The 20,357-nt window shown below is 42.5% G+C and overlaps 1 protein-coding gene and 1 non-coding gene across 4 annotated transcripts in view; one reads left to right on the plus strand and one right to left on the minus strand.

Moving 5' to 3' along the window:
* Nucleotides 1–20,357, minus strand: part of NUCB2 (nucleobindin 2) — a 736,170-nt gene that overhangs the window by 610,231 nt on the left and 105,582 nt on the right. The gene's annotated exons all lie outside the window — the stretch shown is intronic.
* LOC122812504 lies at nt 8,927–9,031 on the plus strand. Its single transcript, XR_006366487.1, has one exon. It is a non-coding gene; the product is annotated as a U6 spliceosomal RNA (small nuclear RNA).

Here is a 20,357-nt window from a genome sequence, read left to right on the forward strand (position 1 = left end):
GACCCAATAGATCTGTCAAATAGGGACAAGATAGGGAGGTTCACTCTACTCCTTGCTGTTTGCTCTTTATTTGGAGCTTCTTGACAAGAGACATTATGTCTTCAGAGAGAGAGAGAGAGACGAACACAATTAGAGAGACACAGATAAAGACAGTTATATTCACTGAAGACATCATTTTCTATATAATGAACAACAGGATCTAGGAATAGTGTTTGAAAAATTAAACCGCTATAATAAACTTGCTAGTTACAAGGTAAAGGAGGCAAAAACAAAGGAAACAATAACAGATGAGTGAAAAAAACAGATGAATTTGTAAGTCAAATGGTTTAAAGGGAAAGTTAACTTTATCAGGCATAACGTTGAATGTCCACAGCTACACACCTATACAACAATAAGAAATAAACTTCAACCTTAATAAATTCTTAGAAGAACTTACATTATGCAATTGGTCAGTTCTAAAACAACTACCACTAGATGACGCAAGTAACACTTCAACAACACATTCCTGGCCAACCTTGAAAACCATGCACCTGTACACTCTATTAGAATTAGAACAAAAGTTGCCCCCTGGCTCACTAAAGAAACTAAACTAAAGATTATCCAAAGTAATAATGCCTGAAACACCTGACACTCCTCTAAAGCCCCACAAGATCAACTCAAACTTCGACAATATAGGAATGCTACAAAAAAATCCATATTACTAGACAAAAAAACATTTCTGCTATCTACAGCAGAAACACCACAACAAGCCACAGAGGTTCTGGGCAGGTATTAAACTCCTCCACCCAGGGCAATCCACAACTCCAACCCCCTTAGCCCCAATCCAAAAATCGCCGGAGTCCACTGCCAACACCTTCAACAGTTTCTTTAAAGAAACCATCCAGGTCCTTGCTAGCAAACTTAAACCCACGTGTCCTAATGCTGAAACCCCTAAACCCAGTGACATTCCCTCCTTTAGCTTACAAAAAGTTCAGACTTCAATCATTACAGCCTTTAAACTAACCACCCTTTCAGATGACCTCCTCCCGGCAGACTACCTGCAAAAAGCTGCTGATGTTATAGCATACCCTGTCTCTATTTTGATAAAGAGAACCATAACTGAAGCCTCTATCCCCTATATCTGGAAAATATCACGTCATACCACTCCACAAAGGAGGGGAGCTCCACTGAGCTATCAAACTATAGACCAATAGCTATCCTTTCCCCTCTTGCTAAAATTATGGAAAAGTGTATTCATAAACAACTCTTACACTACCTTATTCTACATAATCTTCTGGCCAACTCCCAGCATGGTTTTAGTCCACAGCACAGTACCACCTCAGCCCTCCTCTCCTTTTCTGTCATAAATTCGAACCATAACAAGAACAAACTATCGTCTGCCCTGTTTCTCGATCTTTCTAAGGCCTTCAACATGGTTAAACCACCAGCTAGTCCTACTTTACCCTAAATAAAATATGCCTAAACAACCATGCCATACAATGGTTTTAGTCTTATCTCAGTGGAAAGACAGCAGGTTGTCCTTTGGCAGGACAAACTTTCCACCCTACTCCTCATTACCCTTGGTGCCCCTCAAGGCTTCATATTAGGTCCCCTTCTTTTCTCCTTCTTTATCAATTACCTTAGCACTGTAATTCCAGATGCAACCTGTATACAATATGCCAATGACTCCACCTTGATGTGCTCAGCCTCTATCCCTACAGATCTCCTTAGTTTAACCCAGAAAACTTTAATATAGTTAAAATCTGGATCTCTAATCAACAGCTGATATTAAACCCTAGTAAAACAAAGCTATTGCTCTTCTCCCCTACTCGCAAATCCTCTCAACCTTCGTTTACTGTAACATCTAACAATGGGACCATAATCTCACCAGATATGTATACCAAACTCCTGGGTGATATAACAGACAACAACCTCAAATATGATACTCACGTAAACCAAGCTATTAAAACAGTTAATAAAAAACTTGGATCCCTACTCAGCACAGATCCTCGTGGTGGCCAGCAGAGTAATCCAAGCTTCAGAGAGCTAAAAAAGCGACTTTACCTGATTTAAGTATATTTTTGTGGCTTTCCACTTCTATTTATCTAGCAACTGTATTTCGCCTGCTTGCTGATACATTGTTATTGTTTATTCTGCATTTATTCTGTTATTGCACTTGTTTCTCAGTTTGTTACTTTTAAAATCTGTAACTGTTGCAAATTGTTTGTGTAGGCTGTGATAGCTGATTTATAGCATTTATAAGTGTTTACTGTATCTGTTTCTGCTTGTTTTCTGGAAAAAAAAAAAAATATCTCTTGTTTTCCCGCCTTACTGAGCTAGAATAGTCCAGTTTCAGAGCTTGCTGATCCCTGGGCTTTGTTTGCAGTTCCTGCTACTGATTCTTTACCTAATTTGGAAGAGAGGAAGTTCCCTTGCTTACCAGTGGGAGTGGGAAGCATTGAGCTGCCTGTTGGTCCAGTTTTGTGAGGTTTCAGCCAGCAACTTGTAGCTTATTGGTCGTTTTGGGCCAGTTCCTAGCTTCTTTCAGCCCCTGCTATAACAAACGCTAAACACGCGTGTTTTAGCTTGTACCTACTCAGCACAGATCCTCGTGGTGGCCAGCAGAGTAATCCAAGCTTCAGAGAGCTAAAAAAGTGACTTTACCTGATTTAAGTATATTTTTGTGGCTTTCCACTTCTATTTATCTAGCAACTGTATTTCGCCTGCTTGCTGATACATTGTTATTGTTTATTCTGCATTTATTCTGTTATTGCACTTGTTTCTCAGTTTGTTACTTTTAAAATCTGTAACTGTTGCAAATTGTTTGTGTAGGCTGTGATAGCCGATTTATAGCATTTATAAGTGTTTACTGTATCTGTTTCTGCTTGTTTTCTGAAAAAAAAAAAAAATCTCTTGTTTTCCCGCCTTACTGAGCTAGAATAGTCCAGTTTCAGAGCTTGCTGATCCCTGGGCTTTGTTTGCAGTTCCTGTTACTGATTCTTTACCTAATTTGGAAGAGAGGAAGTTCCCTTGCTTACCAGTGGGAGTGGGAAGCATTGAGCTGCCTGTTGGTCCAGTTTTGTGAGGTTTCAGCCAGCAACTTGTAGTTTATTGGTCGTTTTGGGCCAGTTCCTAGCTTCTTTCAGCCCCCTGATATAAAATACGCTAAACGCGCTTTAGCTGATTTAGCTGTGAGCTGCTACCGTTGCACACTAGGGCAGCACCGGTTAAGCAGGTTTAAACTATTAGGGCTACCTAAAGTCCACTCTTCAAATTTTCCCTTAAAACTACCTTCCTTGAACTATACTACTGATCTAATCAGCGTATCCTATAACTAAAAAGATCATCTCTACTTGACTCCAAGTAGACTATTCTCTATCTGTTAAACCTAGCACTTGCTCCTACAGTACTTATTACCTTGATACAGCACTCTTGTCATAGATAGTACCCCAAAAAGGCAAACCCCCATCTCTCGGTCACCCACGTCCCCCGGAATCTCTTTTAAAGTTTTTTTGTCTATTCCTTCTAGCATTTCGAGGGATCAGTTGCTAGTGTCCTCTCCTGCTCAGCTGGTGAACCTGGGAATATTGAGGCAATGTTACAATTGCCTCATGTACACAGACAACCCTCTCCTCCTCCCACAAAACACAAATACATGCGAGAGATGCAACTATATGGCCAAACTGGAGGCTGAGCTCTCTCAACATAGGACTGGCAAGACCAGTCAGGAGGAGAAGGTTACCACACACACTATAGACCCAGTCTCACATAGTACCATCACAACCTCAAATCATACACATAAACACACAAAGACATACTCGGAGGCTCTGATCAAAAATCTACCAAAACAGCAGAGGCCACCAAAGCAGACACTCAAACAACCACCACCTCAGAACACAACACCTGCAACACATAGACCTCACAGTCAGAGTGTCAAACAGTCACAGCCCTTAAGGCCAAACACAATGCCAGACACACTAGTCATTGGTGACTCCATAGTCAGACACACTGACGTCCCGCTCACCAGACTGAGTAAGGAGAAGGTCACAGTAAGCTGCCTGTCGGGTGCTAGAATCCGCCACATAACGCAAGCACTCAGGTCACTCAACAGCAGGTACAAATACGACTCAGTCATTGTCCACGCTGGTGTAAACGACCTGAGACGTACCTCCCTGGACTACATGAAAAGAGACATTGAGGAGCTCTCTGATTATGTAGCCCAGGCAGGTATGACCCTGACCTTGAGCAGTATCCTACCTTCACCAAGAATGATGCCACAATACAGAGATAAGATGATCAGCTTTAACAATTGGCTTAAACTCTGGTGTCATTCAAAGGGGATCCAATGTCTGTCTGCCTGGGATGACATGCTGGACAAGCCACACTGCTTCGCAAGGGACGGCTTGCACCTGTCACCCCTGGGATTCCGGATATTGGCAAAGGCTCTTGCCACCCCATAGTGCCTTTTTAGGCAAGGCTCAAATTCTAAACCTACCACCCTAGAACACAAAAAGGAAAAAACTAAGGGTAATGCTGCTCAATGCCAGAAGTCTAAATCTCAAAATGCACGCACTCGAGGCCCTTCTCAGTATGGAGAACATCGATGTCTGTGCTGTGACAGAAACCTGGTTCAAGGCTCCTGAGAGCACCCCAGCACTATCAGGTTTTACCTCATATCATGCATTCTGGCCCCAAAATCCGGACAATACCAAGAAAGGAGGGGGGGTATCCATATTCATCAAGGACACCCACACCTCAAGACTGGTGGCAACGCACGATGCATCGGAGACCATCCAGGTGCAATTAACCATAGGCAAGACTGCTCTGCAAATTGTAGCATGTTACAGGCCACCCTCACAAACTCAGGAACCTCACATGGCCTTCCTGAAAACACTAGAGGGGATAAATGTATCACCAAACACCATCATACTAGGTGACTTCAATTACCCTAATATAGACTGGGAACACTACTCAAGCCCAAACACCCTAGCCCAAAAGTTCCTGGAATTCATAAACTCAAATGCCATGGAACAACTAGTCACCATCCCCACAAGAGGAGAAAACATACTTGATCTCATCATCACGAACATGGGAGCACAATGTTCAACACCGGAAGTATACCCCTCACTGGTGAGATCAGATCACAAACTAATCTCGCTAGAGGTCCTCATCCCACCCCCCCCTGAAACAAAAAAGACCACAGTAAAGAACTTCTTGAAAGCCGACTTCACACTTCTAAAGACTAGTGTGGTCTCCTTTAAGGCCCCCGAGCCGGCGGAAAACAGTACTCAAGCCGCTGAATCACTTACAAATGCCTTCTACCAGCATCTGCAGGACTGCATGGATAAGGCAATCCCAAACAAAACAAAGACTCTTTGTACCAAAGGCAAGCGTCCAGTCTGGTGGACCCCAGCCATAAACAAACTCTACAACAAAAGGAGGAAGCTACTACAAGACAGAGCAAAATCCTTAAAAGGTAAGACACCCTTGATCACTATAAGTAAAAAACTAAGAGCTCTCATAAAATCATCCAAAGCAAATTTTGAGAGAAAAATAGCTAAAGACTCAAAAGACAAATCATAAGACCTTCTTTAGCTATGTTAGAAACCTGGGAGGAAACTCCCAGATATGCTCAGAACTACTTCAAAATGATGTGAAGATTACTGATCCTACAGACATTGCCAACATACTGGCTGACAGGTTCAGTGCAAACTTCTCCCCTCCCCAAAAGGAGAGATATCTATACCAAACGATTGCAGCCCCCCAAACATCTCTAACGCCCAAGTGAGAACTGCTCTCTCCAAAGCAAAAAACACAGCATCCATGGGACCTGATGGTGTCCCCGGCTGTGTGCTCCACGAACTCAACGAGGAATTAAACCCACAGCTAAGACAGCTGTTTAATCATAGTCTTACCTCTGGATACGCACCCAGGAGTGGCGCACTGCAACTGTGGTCCCACTTCACAAAGGCGGTGCCTCCACCGACCCTGGAAATTACCGCCCATTAGCTTGACAAGCCTTATCTGCAAAGCTATGGAGAGGATCATAATGGACCTCATAAATAAAGACATAGGGAATTTGCAGACTTTGGATCCAACCCAGTTTGGCTTTGTCAAAGGCAGATCATGCCTTTTAAACTTGGTTGACTTTTTCAAACAGTCACCAAAGCCATTGATGAGGGAAAGGCAGTCCATACAGCCTATCTCGATCTGGCGAAGGCCTTGATACAATACCCCACTCGGGTATCATTGAAAAACTCATCAGCTTAAATGTTAACCCATACATCACAAGATGGGTTGCAAACTGGCTGAGTGACAGAACCCACAGGGTCAGAGTTGCTGGCGCCATGTCAGACTCAAAGCCTGTCACAAGTGGTGTCCCACAGGGCTCAGTCCTGGGCCCACTCTTGTTTGGCATCTACTTTTCCGAAGTACAAGCAAACACAGGAGGGTTATGGCTGACAAAGTTTGCAGATGACTGCAAACTGGGCGCCATAGTCGAAAACACATCTGACACAGATATCCTTCAGAAGGGTCTCACAGAAACGGATAACTGGTGCCAGAGCCATGGTCCAAAGTTAAATGCCAAAAAATGCATAGTCATACCCTTCGGGAAAAACAAGGTTACCCCTAGCTACCATATAGGTGGCAATCCACTGAGCACAGAAGAAGTTATCAGGGACCTGGGGACCCAGGTTGATAGTAGTCTGTCATTCGACACCCATGTAGCTAAAGTAGTTAGGAAGACCTTCTACATTGCCCACCTTATCATGAAGGGATTCTCATCTAGATCAAGGGAGGTCATAGTCTCCCTATACTCATCACTCATCAGACCAATGATTGAGTACAATGCCCCATTCAGAATGTATCTGACCCGACACTTGCAGCAGCTGGAGAGGCCACAAAAGTTCCTCACCAAAAGGATAAAGGGTCTCAAAAATCTGTCCTATGCTGCCCGACTGAAAGAACTCCAGCTCTATTCAGTCGCTTACCGCTTGCTCAGAGGTGACCTTTGCCTGACATACAAGGCCATGTCAAACCCAGATTTGATGAATATGCTTCACCTCAAAAAATCTAGATCCGTCAGAGCCACAAGGGCGGGAGACTTAAACCTCGACACGGCTATTAATAGGACGTGCTGGAGGGATAGATTCATCACCCAAAGACTCCCTATGCTGTGGAACAAAATCCCGGTATATGTGAGGCAGAGCACCTCGCTGGCCTTGTTCAAGAGAAATCTTGACCAATGGATGGGAGATCGCAGATATACCCCAGGGATTACCTCAGTGTCACTGCTCGACAGAGGCACAGCAAAATAATGGGTATAGTTCCCCCATACTAAAGGGGTGGCGTAAGCCACAAAACTATGGGCTAGGCTTGTAAATGCCCTCGGGCAGATAGCCTAGTATGAACCTATGAACCTATGAACCTATACAAAAACAAACCTTTTCACACCCTCTGGCTAGGACTGCCATTGCCCGTACCCATCTGCTTTCAACTCTACTCTATGCCTCACCAATACTCACTAACTTGAATAAAACTGATCTCAACAAACTCTAGCTGCTACAATCAAATTGCCAGGTTTGCCACAAACTCCCTACAGGACACACCATTGTCAAAACCTAAACCTCTTAGGATGGCTAGAACTCCCCAGGCTAATTCAATATAATCAGCTGACTGTAGCATTCAAGATTAACCATCCAGAAAAAAACACCCTCCCTTAAAAACATTATCCATCCGTAGAAAAACGCTAGGCCACTTCGTTCCACTACAAAACCTTTGGTTCAATCTGTTAAAGCTAACAACTTACCTGGAGAATCTTTGTTTGCAAATTCAGTAAGCAAAACCTGGAACTCGCTCCCATCTGACCTTACTCTGAATCCCTCTCTTAATCAGTTAAAAAAAAATCTAACCTAGTATTTTAAAACTCACTGGTTATGTCCTTGCTCTAACCCTGACTAAAGCCTTATCTACTTCCACATTCCTGCAATTTTTTATTCACAGCAACTAACCTCTTACATTAAAAGGTTTGAAAAGAGAAACTGTAACATCCTTGCAAATACTCTGTATAAAAGCTGCACCTATAGGTTTGATAAGAGAAACTAACATATTTGTATATATTTCTGAATATAAACTGTATTATTCATAGGCTTGAAATGTGAGACTAACTTGTATGTTAACATAATATGTTTGTGCCAATACTGTAACTTACTTGTTTTTATCTGTTTGTAAGTTTGGAGCTTTTCTCCATGGGTCTCCGCTGAAAATGGACATGTATCCAGTCAGACTATCCCAGTCAACAAATGTAAAATAAATAAACATAAAAAATAAAACGAATTGGTATGAACAAAGAAAAAAAACTGGCAAAATAGTAAATACACCTCCCATTTCAGTCATATGCTATACAGCTATTCTCCCTTACTTGCAGGCATCTAGCAGACAGAAGATAAAAACAGTTTGCTACCAGCATTTTAACCAAGCCTCATCTGCCTGCCATTTTAACCTCCATGCCTCACTGTCACAATATGGTCTTTACTGATATTTTTGTACTCGGCTTAAACTGTGGAAAAATAAAGTCCTTTCCTTACTTTTTGTATTTATGCTGTTATGAGCTATGTTGCAAATACATCCACTATTTCTAAATTTTTAAATTACAACATTTTTTGCATCCTAACTTGATTACAGGCACAATATATTTTTTGGTTCTGCTATTTCAAACAGTAAATAAAAAGTTTGTCGTTTCTCGTTTCATATTTTTCTAGCCACAACATTATCCTGAGTCCACATTTTCAGTGATTTACTATCAAATTACCCTGGCTGAATTTATAATTGCCAAAGACAGCTTGGGAAAAAAATATCTAGATTGACACTGGTAATTCTGTAAGCCTACATTAGCATCACTTCTATCTAATCTGCCTTCTTTGATTGCTTGCATATCTCTCTACTCCTTCTAGCCTGAAGAACATATACTAAAACTAGAATGATACAGAGAAGATTGACACTGACCCTGTTCAAGGATGACACACAAATTCATGAACTGTTCCATATGTTTGGGGTTGAGGGTTGGCGAAATAGTTAAGGTACTTCAAAAATCCAGGGTACAGGTTTCGGTTCTCACCTTTGAGGGAATTTGGCAAGGTTAGCCTAATACTGATCTTTGAACCTATATTACTTCTGTCCAAAAAACAATCCTTTAACTTTTTGGCTTATTTCACAGGGTCTTCACTTTTACTACTACCAGTTTCCCATGCAGATATGTAACATTTCTTACAAAGTACTCATTTTCTCCAGTACAATCTACTATGTCTTAAGTTGTAGGCACCGAGAAAAGTACAGTTTTGTACCTACCATAAATGTAGATGTTCAAGTGTATTCACTGCTGCAGTCATTACACTTGGGTTATCCCGCCATCAGGCGGTCCTGCAGTCGGCCAGAGTTCCAAAGTCTTGGTCCGGCATCGGTTGCTGTCGCCACTTCCCTGAAGTCAGTGCTCCAGGGGTATACAAGATGCAGCGGACACCATTTTTTTCAGTTTTTCTTGCCCCAGATGTCAGGTGCCCCCAAACAGGTAGGCAGTACACATATGTAATAAAACATACATAAAAATAAAAACAATACCTTCAGTTACAAGCAAATACACCACATAGGTTGTATAGGGTAGAAAGGTATAGACAAGTCCCAGCTAAGAAAGAGGGGAAGGAGGGAGGGTAACCTGGACTGCAGCAGTGAATACACTCGAACATCTACATTTATGGTAGGTACAAAACTGTACTATGTTCATCGTGTTTCACTGCTGCAGTCATTACACTTGGGTTGAATCCCAAAGCTGAGGTTGGGCGGCTGGGTCTATAAAATGATTCGGGGTGGCTATGAGGCCCCTGCAGCACTGCAGTGGCAAAGCCAGCTCTGGATTTAGAGTAGAGTCAAGTGGTAATGCTTGGTAAAGATGTGTACTGAACTCAAAGTTGCAGCTTCCAAAATATCCTTGGTAGGTACTCCTCTAAGGTAGGCAGTTGAAGTGGCTGTTGCCCTGGTGGAATGTGGCCTAATGTGGCTAGGTACAGTTTTTCCATGCTGTGTGTAGCAGAAACGGATACAGTGTCCTTTCCATTTGAAATGGTCTGTTTTGAAATAGCCTTTCCCTATGATCCTGCAGCATATGCAACAAACAATTGCTCAGTTTTCCTGAAAGCTTTTGTTTTGTCCAAGTAGAAGCGTAACTGCCTGTGTACGTCCAATGAGTGCAGAGGTCTCTCCCTTTTATTCTGGGGATTTGGATAAAATGTTGGCAAGTGAATAGTTTGGTTAAGAGCCACACTGGATACCGCCTTTGGCACAAATGTAGGGTTTGTTCTTAAAGAAACCCTGTCCTGATGAAAAATGATGAAAGGTTCCACTGCCATTAGTGCCTGTAACTCTGAGACTCTTCGTGCTCAGGTTGTCAGAAGCAGAGCAGTTTTCCACAACACATATTTTAATTCTGCTGTGTTGGCTGGCTCAAAAGGAGGTAAAGTTAGTTTTTCCATGACAAAGTTGAGGTCCCAAGTTGGTATTGGTGCTCTTCGGGACGGTCTTATGTTTTTAGCCCCTCTGAGGTACTGTTTTAATAATGGAGGAGAGAAAATAGGAGGATCCATGTTGTAATGAGCAGAGATGGCAGAGGCATAGATCTTTATGGATGAAAAGAATAGGCCTTTGTCCAGCATCTCAGTTAAGTATTGTAATATCTGAGGAATATTTGGAACAAGAGGATCAAAGCTTTGAGCCTGGTTCCAGGCACAGAATCTCTTCCACTTTTCTGAGTAGGATTTCCTGGTGCTGGGTCTCCTGGCCTCCAAAAGGACATCCATAACAGCTTTAGAGAGAGGTGTCGGTTGCTTGGCTAAGAAATCTGCCATGCAGCCAGGTTTAAGGTTTTGAGCTGGCTGTGCAGGATCTGATTGTTTTGTTGAGTCAGAAGTTGAAGAATTTGAGGTAAAAATCCATGCTGGGCCTCGAGCCAAATTCTTTAAGACTGGGTACCAGTGCTGGCGTGGCCAGTCTGGGGCAAGCAGGATAATTTTTGGCCTTTCTTGTCTGGCTTTTAAGAGTACCTTTGAAAGGAGAGGCAGCGGTGGGAAGGCATAAACCTTTAGGGTTTTCCAGTTGAACAAGAGAGCATCCACTTTCCATGCTTGTGAGTGGTAGGTCCTTGTGCAGAATTTCTGTAGTTGGCAGTTCAGAGGGGAGGCAAAAAGATCTATGTCGGGGCATCCCCATTTTTGTGTTATCATGCTGAATATTTGTGGATTTAATTTCCACTCGTGAGGATCCATGATGTTTCTGCTTAAATGGTCTGCCAAAATATTTTTCTTTCCTGGCAGAAATTGTGCTTGCAGATGAACTTGATAGGTCAGTGCTGTGTTCCACAAAGTCATGGCTGGTCTGTAGAGGGGATAGGAATGGGTGCCCCCTTGCTTGTTTATGTACCACATAACTGTGGTGTTGTCCGTCCTTAGTAATAGCTGTCCTGGATGCAGAAGGTCCTTGAAAGCGGTTAGGGCATTTTGTACAGATAGCGCCTCTTTTTGATTGATGTGAAGATACATTTGGTCTGCGGCCCACTTGCCATGAATACATTTTCCTGCCATGTGTGCTCCCCAGGCGTAATCCGAAGCATCTGTTGTTAGGGTCTGCCTGGCTGTGGGTAAAGTGAAAGGCTGTCCCTTGTTGTGGTGACATGCCTGTGCCCACCATCGAAACTCCTGTTGCAGGCAGGGAATAAGTGGTATTACTGTTTCCAAACTGTGACAGTGTTAAGTCCAAACACTTTTTAGGTACCATTGTAATTTCCTCATATGCAGTCTGGCATATGGTAGTAGTATGCAGGGTGCCATGAACCCCAAGGCCTGCAGAATTTTTCTTGCAGGGAGTTGGGTTTTTGTTGCCATCAATTGAAAATACTGAGTCAGTTGTCTTTGCTTGTCTGGCGTGAAATAAGCCATCTGGGCCGTTGTATTTGGGCTGGCACCCAGGAATATTATTTTTTGTGAGGGCACTAGGTTTGACTTCTTTTCGTTTACTGTGTACCCTAGGCAAATTAGCAATCTTTTTACAAACGCCAGATGCTTTAGAAGAATGTCCTTGCTCTCTGCTTGAATAAGACAGTCGTCCAAGTAGGGATATATTTGAATTCCTTTTTGTCTGCAAAATGCAATTACTGGTGCCAGGCATTTTGTGAAGACCCTGGGCACAGTAGATAAGCCAAATGGCAGTGCAGAGAATTGGTAATGCACTGCGCCTGTTATAAATCTGAGGTATCTTCTGCAATTTTGTCTGACTTGGACATGCAGGTATGCCTCTTTGAGGTCTAAGGTAACAAGCCAAGCCTTCTTGCCCAGCATGGAAAGAAGTTTCTGTAATGTCAACATTTTGAATTTCGGAACTTCCAGGTAAGTATTTAGAGTTGATAGGTCCAGTATGGGTCTCCAGGCTTTGTCCTTTCTGGGGACCAAGAAATGTCTTGAGTAAAATCCTTGTCCTTGTTCCTGTTGTGGTACTCTTTGAATAGCTCTCATGTCCATGAGGGATGTAATTTGTTTTTGTGCCTCTGCCCATTGATTTTGTGGCAGGTCTGGCATTCCTTTTGGCCTTGGTAGAGTGTGAAAGTGGAACCTGTAACCTTGAGACACAATATTCAGAACCCATCTGTCTTGGGTGACTATATGCCAGTTTTGTGAAAAAAGTGCTAGTTTTCCCCCTAAGGGAGCGGTCAAAAGGTAAGTGCTTGACATTTGAAGGGGGGAGTCATTGGGACTGTTTTCTGTAAGGTTGTGACTTGTCTTCTCCTCCTTTTGGGGTTGAAGCACCCCACTGTCGTGGTCTGTACGAGCCTTGGGGCTGAGATCTGCCTCTTGGGCGTTTGTATCTGCCTCTTTTTTGACCTGTCTGACACTGGAAAGGACCAATTTTTAGAAGGCCAATTTTTGCTAAATCGAGGTGGCTGTACCTGTAAGAAATCCTTCACTGTTTGCATAGATTTTGTCTTATCCTCCATTTTCTTTAATACCTCTTCTGCCTCAACACCAAACAAGATATCATGTTGTAAAGGAGCATCCAATAATTTTGCCTTAACATGATCAGGTAAACCTTGTTCTTTTAACCAAGCATGCCTTCGAATCACAGATCCTTTAACTGTGGCTCTACAAGAAGCCTCTAAAGAATCAAAACCACATTGCAGAGTATGTTTTCCCACTTGTTCAGTTGCATGCAATAAATCCTGCATTTCCTTATAATCAGGACCTTCTGAGCTTGTAAGCATTTTCTGTTTTAACAGAGACATTAAATATTGTTGGTATTTAAGCATGTGGAACTGGCAATTTAAAGTCCTTACTGCTAAAATTGCAGAAGTGTAAACTTTCTTCCCCCATCTGCCTAATGCTCTAGAATCCCTGTCAGAGGGAACTGGATTTTTAGCAGTGGAAGCCTTTACCCCTTTGGGACCCTGGGAAATAGTTTCTGGGTCAGCAGCAGGGTTTTTATAAAGAAATTTGTGAAAGTCAAGGACTCTGTAGTACCTGTCTGGCTTGACTGGTGCTGGAGGTAAAGAATCAGGGGTTAAACTGGATTCTGAGAACACATCATCCACAATATCCAACACAGGCGGAATAGCAAGGGGCCTGTGTTGAGGCAATAAAAGAAAATCTGAGCCTTTTCTTGGATTCTGAATAATCCTGGCTCTCCCAATGGAAATGCTCCCTCATGGTATGCAAAGTTTCCCCAAAAGAGTAATCCTCAGGAGGAGAGGCTGAAGGGATTGATTCTTGAGCATCAGAGTCCTCATAGGGGGTAAAGAGTATCCCTGGTCTGAAGAGGAATCAGAAGAAATGGAAACCTGGTCAGAGGAATCATAGTCTGTATCCTGCCTAGGCCTTTTATCAGGAGGGGGATGGGAACCCCTGATCAGAGTAATTAGGTCTCTGGCCATTTTGAGCATCTGCTTTTTAGGCATGGAGGCCTGTCCAGGTGAATGCTGTACTTGTTTCTGTGTCTTTAATGGAGTTTTAGACTTAGTTGTTGATTTGATGGTAATCTGTGAAGGTCTGAATACACCCTCAGAAGCCGATGCCTGCTCAGCGGCTCTGGACCTATCTGAGGGGTTAATTTCCGTAGGCCCAATACCTTGAGTTTCCAGAGGCCTAGTAATCTCCACGTGGGAGTTGGAGGTGGCCTGTGGCTCTGAGGTAGCGGGTGTCAGGGGCTGCAAAAGCGCCTCACTGAGAACCGGCGAGCCGGCGACTGGCCTAGAAGAGGCTTCATCATCTGTTTTGGACCTTGGATGCCTGTCCTTATCTTTGTCTTTGCGTTTTTTGTGTATTCCGGTCGTCGGTTGTTCCGACAGCATGGTATAATTGAACCTTCAGCCAAAATAATGGCGAGCAAATCAAACAGACGTTTAATAGTGCGCTTGTTAAATCTAGCACAAAACCGACTAGTGACGTCATGGTCTGGGTCTAGGCATGGAATACAGTAAGTAAGAGTACAGTAAGAATGAAAATCCTTATGAAGTATTTGCTTCCCACAAGAAATGCAATTAACTTTTACTGACATCGGTCTGAGGCAAAAAAAGTTTCCCCAACGGGATACTTAGCTTTATTGAAGACTTCGGTTCTGAAATTCGACTTCGAAAATCTCAGGAGTCGTCCGACCGGCACTTGCGAACTGCTTTTGCTTCGGGCACCGCGCAGCGAGAAAGACTGAAGAAAATGGTGTCGGCTGCATCTTATATACCCCTGGCGCACGGACGTCAGGGAAGAGGCGACAGCAACCGATGCCAGACCAAGACTTTGGAACTGTGGCCGACTGCAGGACCGCCTGACGGCAGGATAACCCAACTGTAATGACTACAACAGTGAAACACGATGAACATAGTACAGTTGTGTACACTTACCATAAACGTAGATGTTAACAGTGCATTCACTGCTGCAGTCATTACATTTGGGTAAGCCTGCTGGCAGGTTGCCCTCAGCCAGCCTGAATTCCAAAGTCTTGGGTCCTGCGTTGGCTGCTGTCGCCCCTTCCCTGACGTCAGGTCATCAGGGATATAAAAGAAGCAGCCAACGCCATTTTCTTTAGTTTTTCTTGCCCCAGATGTCAGGTGCCCCCCTAAAACGGTAGCCAAACGTGTGTGTGTGTGTGTGTGTGTGTGTGTGTGTGTGTATATATATATATATATATATATATATATATATATATATATATATATATATCTCAATAAATGCACCAATATAAATTTTACCTTAATCTATAAGCAAATACACCACATAGGTTGTATAAATCAGAGAAGGAAAGATAAGATCCATAGAAAAAAGGGGGATGGCGGGTGGGTAACCTGGACTGAAACAGTGAATACACTCGAACATCTACATTTATGATAAGTGTACACAACTGTACTATGTTCTTCGTGTTTCACTGTTGCAGTCATTACATTTGGGTGGAGTCCCAAAGCTAAGGTTGGGAGGCTGGAGCTAAACAGCATTAGGAGCGGCTATGAGGCCCTGCAGAACTGCAGTGGCAAAGCCTGCCCTGGATTTAGAGTCGAGTGGCAGATGATAGTGCTTTGTAAAGGTGTGCACTGAACTCCAAGTGGCCGCCTCTAAAATGTCTCTGGTTGGTACTCCCCTGAGAAAGGCTGCTGAAGTGGCTGCAGCTCTGGTGGAATGTGGCCTAATGCCCTTAGGCACTGGCTTGTCATTGTGTAAATAGCATAAACAAATGCAGTGGCCTATCCACTTAGATATAGTCTGCTTTGATATAGCTTCTCCTTGTGATCCTGCAGCATATGCCACTAGTAATTGCTCTGTCTTCCTGAAGGCTTTGGTTCTGTCCAAGTAGAATCTAAGCCATCTGTGTACGTCCAAAGAGTGCAGAATTCTCTCCCCCTTGTTCTGTGGATTTGGATAAAAAGTTGGCAGATGAATAGTTTGGTTAAGAGCCACACTGGACACTACTTTAGGCATAAATGTTGGGTTTGTTCTCAGGGAGACCCTGTCTGGATAAAAAAATGATAAAGGGTTCCACAGCCATGAGCACCTGTAGCTCTGAAACTTTTCTTGCAGAAGTAGTTGCTAGGAGCAAAGCTGTTTTCCAAGATAAAAACTTTATATCAACAGTAGCAGCTGGCTCAAAAGGAGGCAGGGTGAGCTTTTCCAAGACACAGTTGAGGTCCCATGCAGGTATTGGTGATCTCCTTGGAGGCCTTATATTTTTGGCTCCTCTGAGGTACTGCTTTAATAAAGGAAGTGAAAAAATTGGTGGCTCTGTATTGTAATGAGCCGAAATAGCAGAGGCATGAATTTTAGTTGATGAGAAGGATAGGCCTTTGTCCAGCATCTCAGTTAAGTATTGCAAAAACTGAGGAATATTTGGTACAGTTACATCAGCTCCTTGTGCCTGGTTTCAAGCACAGAATCTCTTTTATTTTCCAGCATAAGACTTTCTAGTACTAGGCCTTCTGGCTTCCAGAATGACATCCATCACAGCTTTACTGAGAGGTGTGTTTTGTATGACTACATTATCCGCCATGCTGCCAGATTTAATGTCCTGAGTTGGTTGTGCAGGATCTGATTGTTTTGCTGCGACAGTAGGCGAGGTAATTGAGGTAAGGTCCAAGCTGGGCATACACTGATGGGCTTTTCCAGCTGAAAGATAGGGCATCCACTTTCCATGCTTGTCTGTGATAAGTCCTTATGCAGAATCTTTTTATTTGGTAGTTGTGAGGGGAGGCAAATAGATCTATGTCCGGGCATCCCCATTTCCTTGTTATCATGCTGAAGACTTGTGGATCCAGCTGCCACTCATGGGGATCCATGAGGTTTCTGCTTAGTGCATCTGCCAGAGTATTTTCCTTTCCTGGCAGGAATTGTGCCTGCAAATGTACTTGGTAAGTCAAAGCTGTTCCCCACAATGTCATGGCTAGTCTGCAAACTGGGTAAGAATGTGTGCCCCCTGCTTGTTTATATACCACATGATGTTGTCCATCTTTATCAGTAGTTGTCCCAGATGAAGTAGGTCCTTGAAGGCTGTCAGGGCATTTTGAACAGCTAGCATCTCTTTTTGATTGATATGTAGATGCCTTTGGTTTGAGGTCCATGTGCCCTGAATGCATCTTCCTGCCATGTGGGCCCCCCAGGCAGAGTCTGATGCATCCATTGTTAGTGTCTGCCTGGCTGGGAGTAATGTGAATGGCTGTCCCTTGTTCTGGTGACAAGCCTTTGTCCACCATCGAAACTCCTGTTGCAGGCAGGGAATGAGAGTAATCATTGTTTCCAGGCTGTGACCTTTTTAGGTACCACTGAAGTTTCCTCATATGCAGTCTTGCATATGGAATTAGTAGGATGCAGGATGCCATGAAGCCCAAAGCCTGCAAAATTTTTCTTGCAGATAACTGGGCCTTTGTTGCCAACATTTGAAATAGGTAGTCAGTTGTCTTTGTTTGTCTGGCGTGAGATAAACCATCTGGGCAGTTGTATTCAAGCTTGCACCCAAGAATGTCATCTCTTGAGAGGGTACTAGTTTTGATTTATTTTCGCTGACTGTGTACCCTAGGCATGTTAGAAGTCTTTTCACAAATGCCACATGTTGAAGAATGTCTTTGTTCTCTGCTTGAATGAGACAATCGTCCAAGTAAGGCTATATCTGTATTCCTCTTTGTCTGCAGAATGCAATTACTGGTGCCAGGCACTTTGTAAAGACCCTGGGCGCAGTAGATAAGCCAAAGGGCAGTGCAGAGAATTGGTAATGCATTGAACCAGCCTTGAATCTGAGGTGTCTTCTGCACGATTGTCTGATTGGGACATGCAGGTATGCCTCTTTTAGGTCTAAAGTCACAAGCCGCACATTCTTGCCCAGCATGGGCAGAAGCTGCTGCAAAGTCAACATTTTGAATTTTGGAATATCCGGGAATGTTTTCAGAATAGATAGGTCCAGTATCGGCCTCCAGGCCTTGTTCTTTCTGGGTACCAAGAACAGTCGAGTAAAATCCTTGTCCCCACTCTTGCTCTGGTACTTGCCGAATGGCCCACATGTCCATGAGGGACGAAACTTGTTTTTGTGCCTCTGCACATTGATTTCTTGGCAGATCTGGCCGGCCATTTGCCTTTGGCAGAGTATGGAAATGGAATTTGTAGCCTTGTGACACAATATTTAGAACCCACTTGCCTTGGGTTTTAATGTGCCAATTTTGAGCAAAAAGTGCTAATTTTCCCCCTTAGGGTGCTGCCAGAAGATAAGTGCTTGTTCCAGGCAGAGGAAAGTCATTGGGACTGCTTTCTGTATGTTTGTGCTTTATCTTCAACTTTGGAGGTAGAAGCACCCCCATTTGACTGTGTGATCTGTTTCTTAATTTCTTACTATGCATTTACTAGATGGCATCTATATAAGCAACAACATAATTATTTCAAACAGTACTCTCCCAGAATTATGCTAAAAGCAAACATTACTCTGTTCTAACTGCACCTGCCCTGCTAATCGGACCAGCATACCCAAGTCTTCTGTATTCATTCCAGACAGTACACAACTCACATTAACCTATAATTTAATGGTTATACAACCTCTTCAACTTTTCTCCTAAGACAACATAAAAAACGAAATACTATAGCTATGTGTATATAATGTTTCATTCTTTTTGCATTTTACAATAGAAAGCAACTGCTGCTTTATTTTTTGATTTTCTAGAGCCAGCAAGCACATAAATGATGTGTTAACATATAAAATGTTGCAGCAAAAGGAATCAGTGAAAACTGCAGCTTTAAATCACAAAAGGACAAAAAGGTAAAAGTAAATGCCGTACAGTGAGGGTGGTTAAGTTAGGCCACACTGCTTAGTAATCAAAAATATTCATAAATAACCAAGTTTGGTAGCAGTTACCCTCTATAACTAACAGCCTGAAGCAGACATTTGTTACGTATCGCAATAAGGTGCTTATATAATAAGTACTGTCTATGCAAATGCATCAGCCACGTCCAAAGTTCAGTTGAGCACAATGATCACTCATTTACAATTGGAACTCTGATGCTATAAATTCAGTCCAGGTTCTTGCTCTCTTGCAATCCAAACATTATTAAAAAGTGACTCACTGTTAATCCAATCACTGTTGTTCATGAACTTTCGATTCATATTTTTATAAATATAACAGATTAGTGATTGATTATGTTTTATATACAGGAATAAAGTGCTAGTTAATCTTGCGGTTAGAATTTCCCATTATGTCACACAATATAAAGTTATGTACTATGACTCTGAACTTTAGTCAACGTGGCAGAAAAATATACGACCATCTGGCTAAAATCAGTCCACAACACTAAGTAAATGAATAAAATGTAATACAAAGACAATTAACCTTAAGCCTATCAAGTGTGAGCTGCATAAATGGAACATAATGAAAGAAAAGACAGACAAACCTTGAAAATGGGAAAGCAGCTCTTATGAGTCAGATGAAGTCCATTAATGTACCAGTCATGGTTAATAACTTGTTTAAAGCAAATCAACATTTGAAAGAAGCTTGTATTCAAAGACAAAACAATGAATACATGATTTCAATCCATATTTACATTGCTAGTAACCTACATAATACAAACAAAAGCAATGATGAAAATGCTGTTCTCTTGCTTGGTATTGGCTAAGCCTCCTGTTTAAAACATACAGAGATTATAGCTAATGTTGAACTGTTCAACTGCTACAGTGCAGCAATATCACTCTATGGTTAGTGATGGAGTAAAAAAGAAAATCGAGAGCTTGATGCCATTTAGACAATAAATGCATCTCACCTATGTGATTATTTTCATTAACAGGTGACTATCTGCAGCTGCTTAACTGATTGGGACAGAAACTCAGTAAAACAGAATACAAGGTCAGCTATGTAATGTACAGTTGACAGTAGTGGCAGGTTTTATTCATAATCAGGCCATTCACATAGGTCACAGCAGAAACAGAACAATAATACAAATACAGAATTAACTAAACTACAGATTAAATTAGCAAGAGGGTACAACAATAACATTCCACTTACGACAACATTAAAACTGGTTCAGGGGATGCTGTGAAAGCTATGAAACTGGCCACAAATCTAAAAGGATTTTGGCTTACGTTACCGAGACAAATGCTACAAGAATGACAAACTGTTCCACTGTTAACAAAATGGAGCTCCCAGTCCACTTCTAAAAGACAGCTTGTTACTTTATAGCTGAACCAGGCTTTCTGAATATAAAATGATGGTTGCGAAAACAAATATCCACCACTCAATCTACACAGTCCACATTATATAGTAAACCCACAAGTAAACATCTGTGCTACCCAACACTGCCCGACCCGAAGCTCTCCATATCATCAATTTCAAATAT

This window comes from Protopterus annectens, chromosome 9.part0, assembly GCF_019279795.1.
Source record: "Protopterus annectens isolate FY-2018-M chromosome 9.part0, PAN1.0, whole genome shotgun sequence".
In the NCBI taxonomy this organism is placed as follows: domain Eukaryota; kingdom Metazoa; phylum Chordata; order Ceratodontiformes; family Protopteridae; genus Protopterus; species Protopterus annectens.